The sequence below is a fragment of the Vipera berus genome, assembly GCF_964194415.1.
Source record: "Vipera berus genome assembly, chromosome: W".
NCBI lineage: Eukaryota > Metazoa > Chordata > Lepidosauria > Squamata > Viperidae > Vipera > Vipera berus.
Window position 1 is genome coordinate 46,204,669 of NC_138210.1, and position 12,999 is coordinate 46,217,667.

At 39.6% G+C, this 12,999-nt stretch overlaps 1 protein-coding gene across 1 annotated transcript in view; it reads right to left on the reverse strand.

Moving 5' to 3' along the window:
- The window catches only part of LOC308676152 (TGF-beta receptor type-1), a 47,216-nt gene extending 38,802 nt beyond the window's left edge, over positions 1 to 8,414 (reverse strand). Inside the window, exon 1 of the mRNA XM_081341901.1 lies at positions 8,384 to 8,414. The gene's annotated coding sequence lies outside the window, so the exon portion shown is untranslated. The remainder of the gene's footprint in view (positions 1 to 8,383) is intronic.
- Positions 8,415 to 12,999: the final 4,585 nt, after the last annotated feature.

Here is a 12,999-nt window from a genome sequence, read left to right on the forward strand (position 1 = left end):
AGGATTTTTGTACAGTTTTTACAGCGTTTTGTAATTCAGAGGCTCCTTTGTGTGCTTTGGTTATTGGAATATTTTAGTCTCTATTTTAGGGTAGCAGTGAGTCCAAAGTGTTGATTTCTGTAGTTTTAATCCCTTTAAACAAATGTAATTAGTTTTACCCCCTTATCTTGAGTCTGTCTATGGCTTTTAGAAAGTTTACTTTGAAGGTAAACTGGCTTAATTTTAAAGCTAAAGCTTTCCACAATTGCTGGAGCCTTTCAGTCTTGGGATGCAACATTGTGACATGTGACACACCTGAGGCAGCTTAAAGAACCCCTCCCCAAGTTTCTGTGTTTATTTTGTGAGCCTTTCTTGTTTTGCACTTGATTCCTGTGTCTTTAAGGGTACAGGGAAGGGATTGGTAGAGTGCATACTTACTACCCTGTGGAAGAAGAGCTAAGAAGGGCCGACCAGCTAGCTCAGGGCTCTACAAACTTAGCAACTTTAAGACCTGTGGACTTCAACTCCCAGAATTCCTTAACCAGCCATGTGGGCTGAGGAATTCTGGGAGTTGAAGTCCACAAGTCTTAAAAGTGCCAAGTTTGAAGACCCCTGAGCTAGCTGGTAGTGGTGCATATTAATAAACATGGATAAATTCATCATACATTTGTCAGTGCAAAGGGAAAGTGATTCAGCAAAGGAACAGCTACCGAAGAAATTAAAACTGGTTCTTTTTTCCTTTTTTCTACAGTTTGTAATATTTTATTAGATTATAGAATAAAATACAAAAATACAAAAGGTAATAGTAGGACACAGTGGGAAGGAAAAAGGGGGAAAAGTGAGGGGGAGAAGGGAAAAAGAACAGTTCCTCTGTTGCAGTAGAAGGAAGCATTAACATTGAACCTCAACTTTTTACTTTTCCATAATATTATAAACTACCCTTTTCTATAACAAGAAATGAATCTAATCAGTAAAGCCCCAAATCCCCCCTTTTTTTAGTCATCAAGTTTTTGACACCTTGCTAAGCACTGGTGGTACTCAAATATTGGCATGTCCTAAAAGTGGTACAATCTGTGAAAAGGTTGAAAAGCCCTGGTTTAATGAAAAGGACTGGGGTGAGATGATAGTAGTGTTCCAATATCTGAGGGGCTGACACAAAGAGGAGGGGGTCAACCTATTCTCCAAAGCACCTGAAGGCAGGACAAGAAGCAATGGATCCAAACTCATCAAGGAGAGAAGCAATCTAGAACTAAGGAGAAATTTCCTGACAGTGAGAACAATTAACCAGTGGAACAGCTTTCTTCCAGAAGTTGTGGGTGCTCCATCACTGGAGATTTTTAAAGAAGAGATTGGACAGCCATTTGTCTGAAATATATACAGGTGAAACTGGAAAAATTAGAATATCATGCAAAAGTTCATTTATTTCAGTAATGCAACTTAAAAGGGGAAACTAATATATGATAGACTCATTACATGCAAAGCAAGATAGTTCAAGCCCTGATTTGTCATAATTGTGATGATTATGGCGTACAGCTCATGAAAACCCCAAATCCACAATCTCAGTAAATTAGAATATTGTGAAAAGGTGCAATATTTTAGGCTCAAAGTGTCCCACTCTAATCAGCTAATTAAGCCATAACACCTGCAAAGGGTTCCTGAGCCTTTAAATGGTCTCTCAGTCTGGTTCAGTAGGAATCACAATCATGGGGAAGACTGCTGACCTGACAGTTGTGCAGAAAACCCTCATTGACACCCTCCATAAGGAGGGAAAGCCTCAAAAGGTAATTGCAAAAGAAGTTGGATGTTCCCAAAGTGCTGTATCAAAGCACATTAATAGAAAGTTATGTGGAAGGGAAAAGTGTGGAAGAAAAAGGTGCAATAAGAGCAGCTATGGACAAAGTGTTTCGGGTGAATTCATGGATTGCTAGACAGAGAAAATTGCCTAGAGATGTGGTGGTTTATTTTGCAAAAAGAGAAATTAGAGATCAAGTTATACAAGCTGCCTATGATGCTAAGGTCGTGATTGCTGAACAAGAAGTCTTGGTTTTAAAAGAAATTCCCCCAAGGATTTTAAGGGGAAGAAAGGACTATACATTTCTTGTGCAAGAGCTTAAGCAAAGAGATATAAGGTTCAGATGGGAGATTCCAGACGGGCTGATGGTGATGTATGAAGGTAAAAGGTACAGGCTGATTACTGTGAAACAAGCGCGTGATTTCTACAATAATGTCTTAAAAGCAACCCCATTAACGCTTCTGGAAGCTGGAAAGGGATCTGGAGAAGAAGAACAACAAGAGGAGGAAACAGAGGAAAATGGTGCTGGAGGAGATCAAGCTACAATTTCTTTGGATGATCCTAGAGAGCAAAGAGTGACACGTGCTGCTTTAAAACGAGCAAAGAAAATAAAAGAACAAGATCAGCAAAAGCCTTCAGATTCTTCACAACGCATTCATAGCCAAGCTGTGGGAGGAGCACGGCCTAAGGAAGCTAGTCCTATCAAAGCTGTGGTCCAAGAGCTTTTCGAGGATATACATGGCAACTAAATTTTTAACCTGGAATGTTAATGGACTAAACTCACCGCAGAAGAGGAAGAAAGTTTTTCAATATTTAAAACAATTTAAGATAGATGTTATATGCCTGCAAGAAACGCATATTAGAGTTTTGGATCAAAAGTACTTATTGAACTCGAGGCTGGGTACGCAATTTGTTGCTTCTGCAGAGAATAAGAAAAATGGAGTGGTTGTTTATGTTAAAAGTGCCTTAACAGCGGATCTAATCGAAGCAGATAAGCATGGAAGATATGTTATGATCGAGCTGTTATTAGCAGGTAAAAAGACGCTTTTAGTTGGATTATATGCACCAAATCAACAACAAGCTGACTTTTTTAGTTTACTTCATACAAAGCTTACCCAGTTGGATTATAAATCCTTTATTTTTATGGGGGACTGGAATGGAGTTATGGATGTACAGTTGGATAAGGCTGGAGCCTTTAAGCGCATTCCAAGTCACGCTAGACTGCCTAAATCTTTTTTTGAAATGAAGGATGACCTGGAATTGCGAGATATTTGGCGTGAGAGACATCTGCAGGAGAAGGATTATACTTTTTATTCTGATAGACACCAATCTTTTTCGAGGATTGACTTTATTTTGTTGACTAATGATTTTCTTTTGAGAACTAAAAAGGTGAAGATCTGCGCAAGAATTATCTCTGATCACAGTCCAGTGTGGTTGGAGATTGATAAGGAAAAAGGAGATAGGCGCTCATGGCGCGTAAATGAGAATTTGTTTAGAAATCAGAGAAATGTGGAAGAATGCAAACAGCGGATGAAGGATTTTTTTGAGATTAATATGAATAAGGGTACCTCTATGGATATGGTTTGGGATGCTAGCAAGGCCTATATGAGAGGGGTGTTGATATATATGAATAATAGACATAGACGTGCAGTGGAAACTAGAAGGAAAGAACTGGAGAATGAAATAAAGGAAAAAGAAAAGGCTTTGATTTTGAACCCAGAGGATGTGAAGATCAAGGAGGCTATTAGACTGTTAAGAGGACAATTTGATAAATTAATGGCTGATCAAGTGGCGACCAATCTGCGGTTTGCTAGGCATAATACTTTCTGCAATGCTAATAAACCAGGCAGATGGTTAGCTTATAGACTGAGGAAAAAACAAAGGGCATCTAATATAGATAAGATTGAGTATAAAGGAAGGGTTGTGTATCAACAGAATCTTATTAAGGATGCCTTTGTGGATTTTTACTCGAAATTATATACTAAAGAGGACATTAATGCAAAAGATATTGATAAGTATTTGGAGAAGGCTAGCATCCCGGTTCTTACGCAAGTACAAAAAGAGGGGATTAATCAACTGATTACAGAAGAAGAAATTTTTATAGCTATTAAGGAACTGAAGGTGGATAAAGCACCAGGCACGGATGGCTTGACTGCGGCCTATTATAAAAACTTACAATTAGAGATGATAAAACCGTTAAAGGAACTGTTCCAGACAATCCAGAGGGGGGGAAAGGTGCCTCCGTCTTGGAGAACAGCTTTTATCTTTTTGATTCCGAAGGAAGACCAGGATGCTACTTTAGTTAAAAATTACAGACCGATATCGCTTTTAAATACAGATTATAAGATATTTGCTAAGGTTTTGGCTAATAGACTGATGAGGGTTCTGCAACAGGTGATTCATGGGGATCAAACGGGGTTTATTAGTGGCAGGCAAATGAAAAACAATGTGAGACATATAGTTGATGTGTTAGAGTTTTTGGAAAGGCACAACCAGATCTCTGCAGCGCTAATTTTTTTAGATGCTGAAAAGGCCTTTGATCAATTGAATTGGCAATTTTTGTTGAAAGTTTTAGATAAAATGGATTTTGGGGAAAATTTTTTACAGCCGATTAGGGCATTATATCAAAAACAAACTGCCCGAATCATAGTTAACAATAGCCTGACAGTAGCATGTAATATTGAGAAGGGCACAAGGCAAGGGTGTCCGTTATCGCCCTTGTTATTTGTGTTAACATTAGAGATACTATTGGTTAAGATTCGGAACTCGGAAAAAATTAAAGGGATACAAGTTGGGGATCAGGACTATAGATTGAGAGCATTTGCAGATGATCTGGTTGTTACAGTGACCCAGCCAGAGAACTCTGTTGTGGACCTGATGGAGATAATAACACAATATGGGAAGGTTTCTGGATTTAAAGTAAATATACAGAAAACTAAAATTTTGGCTAGAAATATGACAGTTTCACAGAAGGCTCTCTTAGAAGGATTAACTGGATTTGAGATTGTTAAAAGGGTTAAATATCTGGGGGTGATTTTGTCGCCCTCTAATACAAAGCTATATAAAAATAATTATGAAAAACTATGGGGGAAAATTCAAAAGGAATTGGAGAGTTGGCAAAAATTGCAATTGTCTTTGCTGGGACGGATTGCAGCAGTGAAAATGAATGTCCTGCCCAAATTTTTATTTTTGTTTCAAATGATACCGATTCTTAAGAAAGATTCTAATCTGGAGGAATGGCAGCGAGGTATCAATAAATTTGTGTGGGCAGGGAAAAAGCCACGAGTTAAACTTAAGATTATGCAGGATACTCGTGAGAGAGGTGGCCTTAAATTGCCTAATCTTAAATTATATTATGAAGCTGCTGCATTAGTAGGAATAAGTGATTGGATTAATTTGACGCAACTGAGGTTATTAAATCTTGAGGGCCATGATTTGTTGTTTGGCTGGCATGCATATTTGTTGTATGATAAGAAGGTAGATACTGTGTTTAGGATGCATATTTTAAGACAGGCATTGCTGAGAGTCTGGAAGAAGTATAGACATAAGCTAAGCAGCAAGATACCATTGTGGGCAATTCCAAAACACGCAATAGAAAATATACATGCTGGTTTCAAACATGATGTGACTATGTACAAGGAAATTTTAAGCCTGGAAAGGAATGTTTGGTGTTTGAAATCATATAGCCTCTTGCGAGAAGAGAAGGTTGTTCAATCTTGGTTTCAATATATTCAATTACAGGCCAGGTGGAAAGAAGACCAGAAAAAGGGATTTACAATGACTGATGGAAATTTGATAAAGCAGATTAGAAATCAGGGGTCAGCACATATTAAACGGATATATCTTGCATTGATAGAGATTGACTCGGAAACAGAGCTTGTTAAGGATTGTATGATAAAATGGGCCCAAAATATCCAGGAAGTTATTACAATGGACATGTGGGAAAAGATTTGGGTGAGGAACGTAAAATTTACTCAAGCTCAAAATTTAAGAGAGAACTTTTACAAAATGTTTTATAGATGGCATCTAGATCCTAAAAAGCTTGCAAGTATGTATCCGAATTATCAGCCTAAGTGTTGGAGGTGTGGTGATGAAGATGCAACGTATTTCCACATATGGTGGACATGTAAGAAGGTTAAGGCTTTTTGGATAAAAGTCTGGTGGAATATGCAGAAGATTTTTAAACAGAGGATAAAGTTTTGTCCGCAACTTTTTTTGTTGGGAATAATTGCAGACGCTACAGTTGTGGACACTAAGCTGATGTTGAACTTAATTACGGCGGCAAGACTTTTGATAGGCCAATATTGGAAGAAAGAGGAACTGCCGACCATAGAAGAGTGGACTTTAAAGGTTTCCGACCTGGCAGAGATGGCGAAGATTTCGGCTTATTTGAAAGATCATTCGCAAGAACGCTATATTATGGAATGGAGAAAATGGATTGAGTTTATCCAGAACAAGTATAGGGTTAAGAAGTTTTATGTAGCATTCGAATAAGTCTTCTTTCGTTTTTTTTTTCTTTTTTTTTTTTTTATTCTAGTTTTTTATATATATTTAATATTGTTAAGGTGTGTCTTATCCTATATAAGCTAGAGAGTGATGGATTTTAGAACTTATAGTTGTTAGTATATGGTTGTTTATGGTTGCCTTTTTATATGTATATACCTTGTATTTAGCTCTGGGAAGTCGGGGGGGAGGGGGAGGGTGGAGGGAGGGGGGGAGGGAGGTTGGGGGGAGGAAGGGGGGGAGCAGGGAGGGGGAAGGGGGGTTTCTTAAGGGAAAACTGTATTTTAAAACTTTTCAAGAAAGTTATGTGGAAGGGAAAAGTGTGGAAGAAAAAGGTGCACAAGCAGCAGGGATGACCGCAGCCTGGAGAGGATTGTCAGGAAAAGGCCATTCAAAAGTGTTGGGGACTTTCACAAGGAGTGGACTGAGGCTGGAGTCAGTGTATCAAGAGCCACCACACAAAGACGGATCCTGGACATGGGCTTCAAATGTCGTATTCCTCTTGTCAAGCCGCTCCTGAACAACAAACGTCAGAAGCGTCTTACCTGGGCTAAAGAAAAACAGACCTGGTCTGTTGCTCAGTGGTCCAAAGTCCTCTTTTCTGATGAGAGCAACTTTTGCATCTCATTTGGAAACCAAGGACCCAGAGTCTGGAGGAAGAATGGAGAGGCACACACTGCAAGATGCTTGAAGTCCAGTGTGAAGTTTCCACAGTCTGTATTGATTTGGAGAGCCATGTCATCTGCTGGTGTTGGTCCACTGTGCTTCATTAAGTCCAGGGTCAACGCAGCCGTCTACCAGGAGATTTTGGAACACTTCATGCTTCCTTCCGCAGACGAGCTTTATGGGGATGCTGACTTCATTTTCCAGCAGGACGTGGCACCTGCCCACACTGCCAAAAGCACCAAAACCTGGTTCAATGACCGTGGGATTACTGTGCTTGATTGGCCAGCAAACTCACCTGACCTGAACCCCATAGAGAATCTATGGGGCATTGCCAAGAGAAAGATGAGAGACATGAGACCGAACAATGCAGAAGAGCTGAAGGCCGCTATTGAAGCATCCTGGTCTTCCATAACACCTCAGCAGTGCCACAGGCTGATAGCTTCCATGCCACGCCGCATTGAGGCAGTAATTGGTGCAAAAGGGGCCCAAACCAAGTACTGAGTACATATGCATGCTTATACTTTTCAGAGGTCCGATATTGTTCTATGTACACTCCTTGTTTTATTGATTGCATGTAATATTTTAATTTTCTGAGATTGTGGATTTGGGGTTTTCATGAGCTGTATGCCATAATCATCACAATTATGACAAATCACGGCTTGAACTATCTTGCTTTGCATGTAATGAGTCTATCTCATATCTTAGTTTCCCCTTTTAAGTTGCATTACTGAAATAAATGAACTTTTGCACGATATTCTAATTTTTCGAGTTTCACCTGTAAAGTGAGACTTACAAATTTGAGGGAACAGAAACGAAGAAAAAAAAGACCTTTTTTAATGAATTCTCTGGACTATACATAACTATTTAATTCTGACTTCAAAGCCATTTCTAAAGGGGGGAAAGGAAAAAAATCTGGACTTTTGGTCATTATGGAAAATCAGAGACTTATAGAAAATACTTATCAAGAAATAATGAATACTTCACAAGAGGAAATATATAATAAGCTGCAACCAATTCAAAGGACAATGATCTCAAACTACAAAGAAATACAGAAGAACTTTGAAAGTATAAATCAACTTATCTCCAATTTAATTCTACTCCAAGAAAACTCTCAGGAAAATACAGCAGAGATGACTGAACATAAATCCGAGGATAGAGACTTAAAGATGGAATTTTACAAAACAAAAGAATATGATTTAATTCAAGTGGAAGAAAATATAACTTGAAAAGCCCATAAGTCGGAAACTTGACACTTACATTTTAACACTTCAAAGCAAATTTGTGGATAAGAAAAAGGACTGGAAAAAACATTCTACAGAGATACTAGGGAAAACACCAGAACTGGTCTAGATGACTAGATCTATTGAATGGAATGTTTAAAGATTAGATATCTTAGCTATGGTTAAAAAGAATAAGAAATTGAGGAAATAAATATATACTAACCTAGGAGGGATATATATTTTAAGTGGTACGTTATTTCTTATGTTTCGTTTCTCTTGCTTTTTCATTTTTTCTTCTCTCTTTTCATTCTTTTATTTCTTAAGAAATATGAAAGTGTGAAATGGCTTATATGGGAAAAATAGAATTAAATCTGTCAATGTAAATGTAATTAATCATTGAAAAAATTTTCACTGGTGGGAGAAATAAGTATCGTAACTAAAATAAGTATCGTAACAGGACTTATGATAAGGCAACCAATATGACTAATAAGAAAAGAAATATTATACTAATATGATTATTATTCTTTAGGAATATTGGAAAAACTATATGGTTCTAGAAATATAACCCAGACAACACAGTTTACCAATTATTGAGTGATTTATGCTTTGTTTAAAAATCAATAAAATATATTAAAAAGAGAATAAATCAGTGGAATGACTTGCCTTCAGAAGTTGTGGGTGCTTCGTCACTGGAGGCTTTTAAAGAGAGATTGGACAGTCATTTGTCTGAAATGGTATAGGGCAGCCTTCCTGAAGTTTTCTGGCTTTGCGGACATGCAGAGGGGAGAAGGGGTTGGTTTTGCATGAGTGGCCAGGAAACTCATGCGAGCGCAGCTCCATTTGCGAACCTGCCACTCACACAAATGGAGCATGCACACATGTGCTCTCCCATTGCTCGTGCAAGTGAGGATGTGCGTGTGCACCGGCCATTTCTGCGGCCTGGTTGCAAACCTCTCACAGCCCACTTGTGGGCTATGGCCCACAGGTTGGGGACCCCTGGTATAGGGTTGAAATAGAATACCTCCAAGGTCCCTACCAACTCTGTTTTTTCTGTTATTTTTGCAAAAAAAAATTGTGTTAAAAAAACCTTTTATTTTCTATCCAGAATATTCTCCATAATTACAAATTGTTTTAATTTACTGTTTATTGCCTTTTGTGGTTCTATGATACTACACCTGCACATATTTAAGCTTATATTCTTCTCCACAAATTTTGAGACCTGTTATTTATCACCTCAGATTTTTTTCTGCCAGTATTTTTAACACAATAACAAACAGTAAAGGAGAGAGGACATCCTTGGCTTGTTCCTTTACTGTTCTTAAAATCTCCAGAGCGCTGTTGGCCTCAGTCCTCAGATCGGAAGTACGTCTATATTAATACCATCTGCTCTATATTGTATGACTGAGAGAAGGGGAAGGGGAAGATACAGGGAGGAATTCGGGGTTCCCCTTTCACGCACAGAATTCATTATAGATGAATATGTAGTTTCTACGAACGGCAACGTTCCACGGTGAAATGCACAAACACAAAACACTGATATGATACATTGCGCATTACATTCATGCTCTAAAAAAGGGAAGTACTCTAGTTTTAATTTTTATGGCACTCATTTTCAAAGGAAACAGAGAAACGGTCTATGGGTGGCCTTTTGTTTGCTTGCCTGCTTCGGGCAGAAATTGAAATTAACCTCTATGATAGAGCGAATAAGTCCTCCGACTATATTACTCCACCCGCTGCAATTATGGTTAAAGAAAGTCGCGCTAAATTGGTTTCAACAGCCATTGTCCAGTCCGCTGCTGTTGCGCTTCCTTGTTCATGAAAGCCGCAGGCTCTTTCAAACATCTCGTAACACTCTATTCCCCAGCGTTCTTAAGTCCTGGAAGGCTGCAGAAGCGCCATGTTCCTCAAAGGGTAACAGACTGGACGGGCCCAGCTGCTACAGCTTAGTGTTGTAAATATGCGCGACTCACCCGTTGCTGCTTCAGACAGAAGGAAAAGAAGCAACCCGACTAAAGTTGTCATTGTCGAAGTAGCCGAACAGCGAAAACTTGCAAGGAAGGCCTGTAAACACCTCCGAAAGGAGACCGCTAGTGCCGCCATCGTCCCGTCCAAGACCCACCACCTCAACCTTCTCCTTCCCTCACAAGCAGCTCATAGAAACAAACACAACCCTCTAGCGCCGCATCAAGAAACCTTCCATTTTTCCCAAACCTCCCTCCCGTACGACAGACGTAAGAGAGACCCTTTCCCCTTCTCAGACAGTGACTAATACAAAGTAGTCTATCTAGCGCGCAGTCTTTTTCTGATTGGGTAATTCCGCCACGAGGTTCCGCCCATATTCCTCCCGCCTCCTTCTTTTCTTGCTCTAGCAAAAGTACAGAACGAACACCAAGTTCTAAGTCACACAAGAAAACCTACAATGAAATAGCGATATGTATTTAATTGCAGTGCGAAGTATGCATAATGGGCCACATACAAGAATTATGGGATTAGTAATGAAGCAATAAAACTAAAAAATATCTGAAAGGTATAAGTAAGGTCCAGTCTAAACTGGGAATAAACAAAATGGAGACTGCTTTAGAAAGAAGGTTGGAGTTTATTGACGAGGAGAGCCAGGCATGTGGAAAATAACGAAGTAGTGAGGAAGTTTAAAAATAAAAAGATATATGCTTTTAGTATTATCATGTAATCATATTTTATATTTTATAATAATCATTTTATAATCAATTGCTTGAGTAGATGCTTTGAGAATATGGGGAAAAATACAGGCCTCAAATGGAGGGAGGGGGAGAACAGGAGTTACCATGGGGCCCAAATGTGAGTCACTATCTAGGAATTGTTTTTAAGTACCTTCTGGTGCCTGGTACCCCTGGCAGGTGTAAAAGATGGGAGATATCTCTCATCTAGAATTGATAGTGGGGGAGGGATCTTATTAGTATAATGTAAGCAAACGGGCAGAGATAATGTATTCTGTTTAGGCGCTTCTGATAGATTGTAACCTCCAAAGCCTAAGCCAATGGGGCCATGGGGGAGGGAATGGGGCGTCGCGATAGGATGTATAATATGTGATTTTGGAATTTGGGGTGTGGTTCAGTGTTTGGCTACATTGTTTGCCTTCCTGAATCCACCACGCTTTGCAAACCGTTACTTTTTAGACTTTGTTGTGAAGTCTAATAAACTTCTTTTCTATTTGTAACACAAATAGAGTGAATTTCAATTTGTGACTATTTTTGTGTCTAACAATTTTTGGTGCCAAAACCCGGGACTCAACAGGAGTTCATTCAGGACTCCCTAACTTGGTGGACGATGTGGAAGGCATGCCCTGTCGAGTTCGACAGTCCAGCTTCGAACTCCGGGAGTGGTGAGTGCTGAATGAACCCTAGAGCCCCAAGAACCTGTGGAACTTACAAATAGAACAGAAGTGTGAAGGGGAACAGGAACAGAGATTGCCGGCCTCAGGCCTCAGGAAATACCGGGTAACCGTGCACGGACCTAGGTGAGTAAGATCTGGGGTGGCCAGATGAAAACCACCTAGGCGGTTGGGAGAGGGCTGGGTAGGACTGCTTGAATCTGAGATCTGTGAGAGGAGTGCATTAGACGTCCCGAATACCACTGGGGGTAGCAAGACGGAGTGGGAGCTGACCCTTTTGTAAAAGGGGAAGCAGGAGCTTGGTGAAGCGAAAGTTGGTCTCATTAGGTTGGTAAGGATAAGATAGCAGTACGGTAAACCAGCAGATGAGGACTGGGTAGGACTGTTTGCATCTGAGATCTGTGAGAGGAGTGCATTAGACGTCCCGAGTACCATTGGGGGTAGCAAGACGGAGTGGGAGCTGACCCTTCTGTAAGAGGGGAAGCAGGAGCTTGGTGAAGCGAAAGTTGGTCTCATTAGATTGGTAAGGATAAGATAACAGTACGGTAAACCAGTATAGGCAATTCTCGGAGTGTTCCCAGAAAAGAAATGTGTGAAGAAAATTAGGAAAAAATCCCAAACTAAATGTAGATAAAGAGAATCCTTTGGGACTCTTATTAATGGGTTGACTGTGTGTGTTGGGGGCCTCACAGGCAGGGAAAGATCAGTCATGGGCAATAAGGCTAGTAAGGGGATAAGGTGTCCCCTGGAAAGTCCCTTAGGGCAAGGTTAGCAAAGGTACCATGATTCAATATTGTTATTTTGAGTGGCCAAGAAATCCTATTGCTCAAAATATGGAAATATGGAAGTTTTAAAAATTGGCTATGTCAAGCATCAAACATATATGTTAATAAAAGAAGTTTTTATGCCTGTTAGATTCCAGGCAATGAATAGTTCATTTTTGTTAGAGGAGTGTGGAGGTTGTGTATGTGTGCCTATCAGTGTTGTGTCTAATAAAAATAAACAAAAAGGCCTTATTTAAAAATGTATGGTTTGTCTAGAGAAAGTATGAAATGAAAGTTTTGTATGTGAAATTGTTTATGCAGGCAGTTGGAATGGAAGTGAATGATTTAATTTGCTGATATGTAAATGTAAGTGTGTTAGCCCTCAAACCCACCTACCACCCCCACCCCGTCCCAGGCTGTGAAAGGAACAGTAAACTGCAGATTTTATTGTTGTAAAAGCCATGGAGGGTGTGTGTGAGAATTTATGGAAAATGCATGTAAAGGAGAGCAAACTATTTTTTTTTAGTGGTGAGATTTTTGTAAAGTTTCTTTTACTCCCCCCACCCCCGCTGTGTTACTTTAAGAGTGAGAAAGGGAGAGACAGCCAGAAGAGGGGGGTGGCTGGTCGTTTTAACCATTTTTTTTCTCTGCTTAGAATTCCAGTCTGAGAAAGGGGGGTGGATGTGAAATTTAATGCCCACTCTT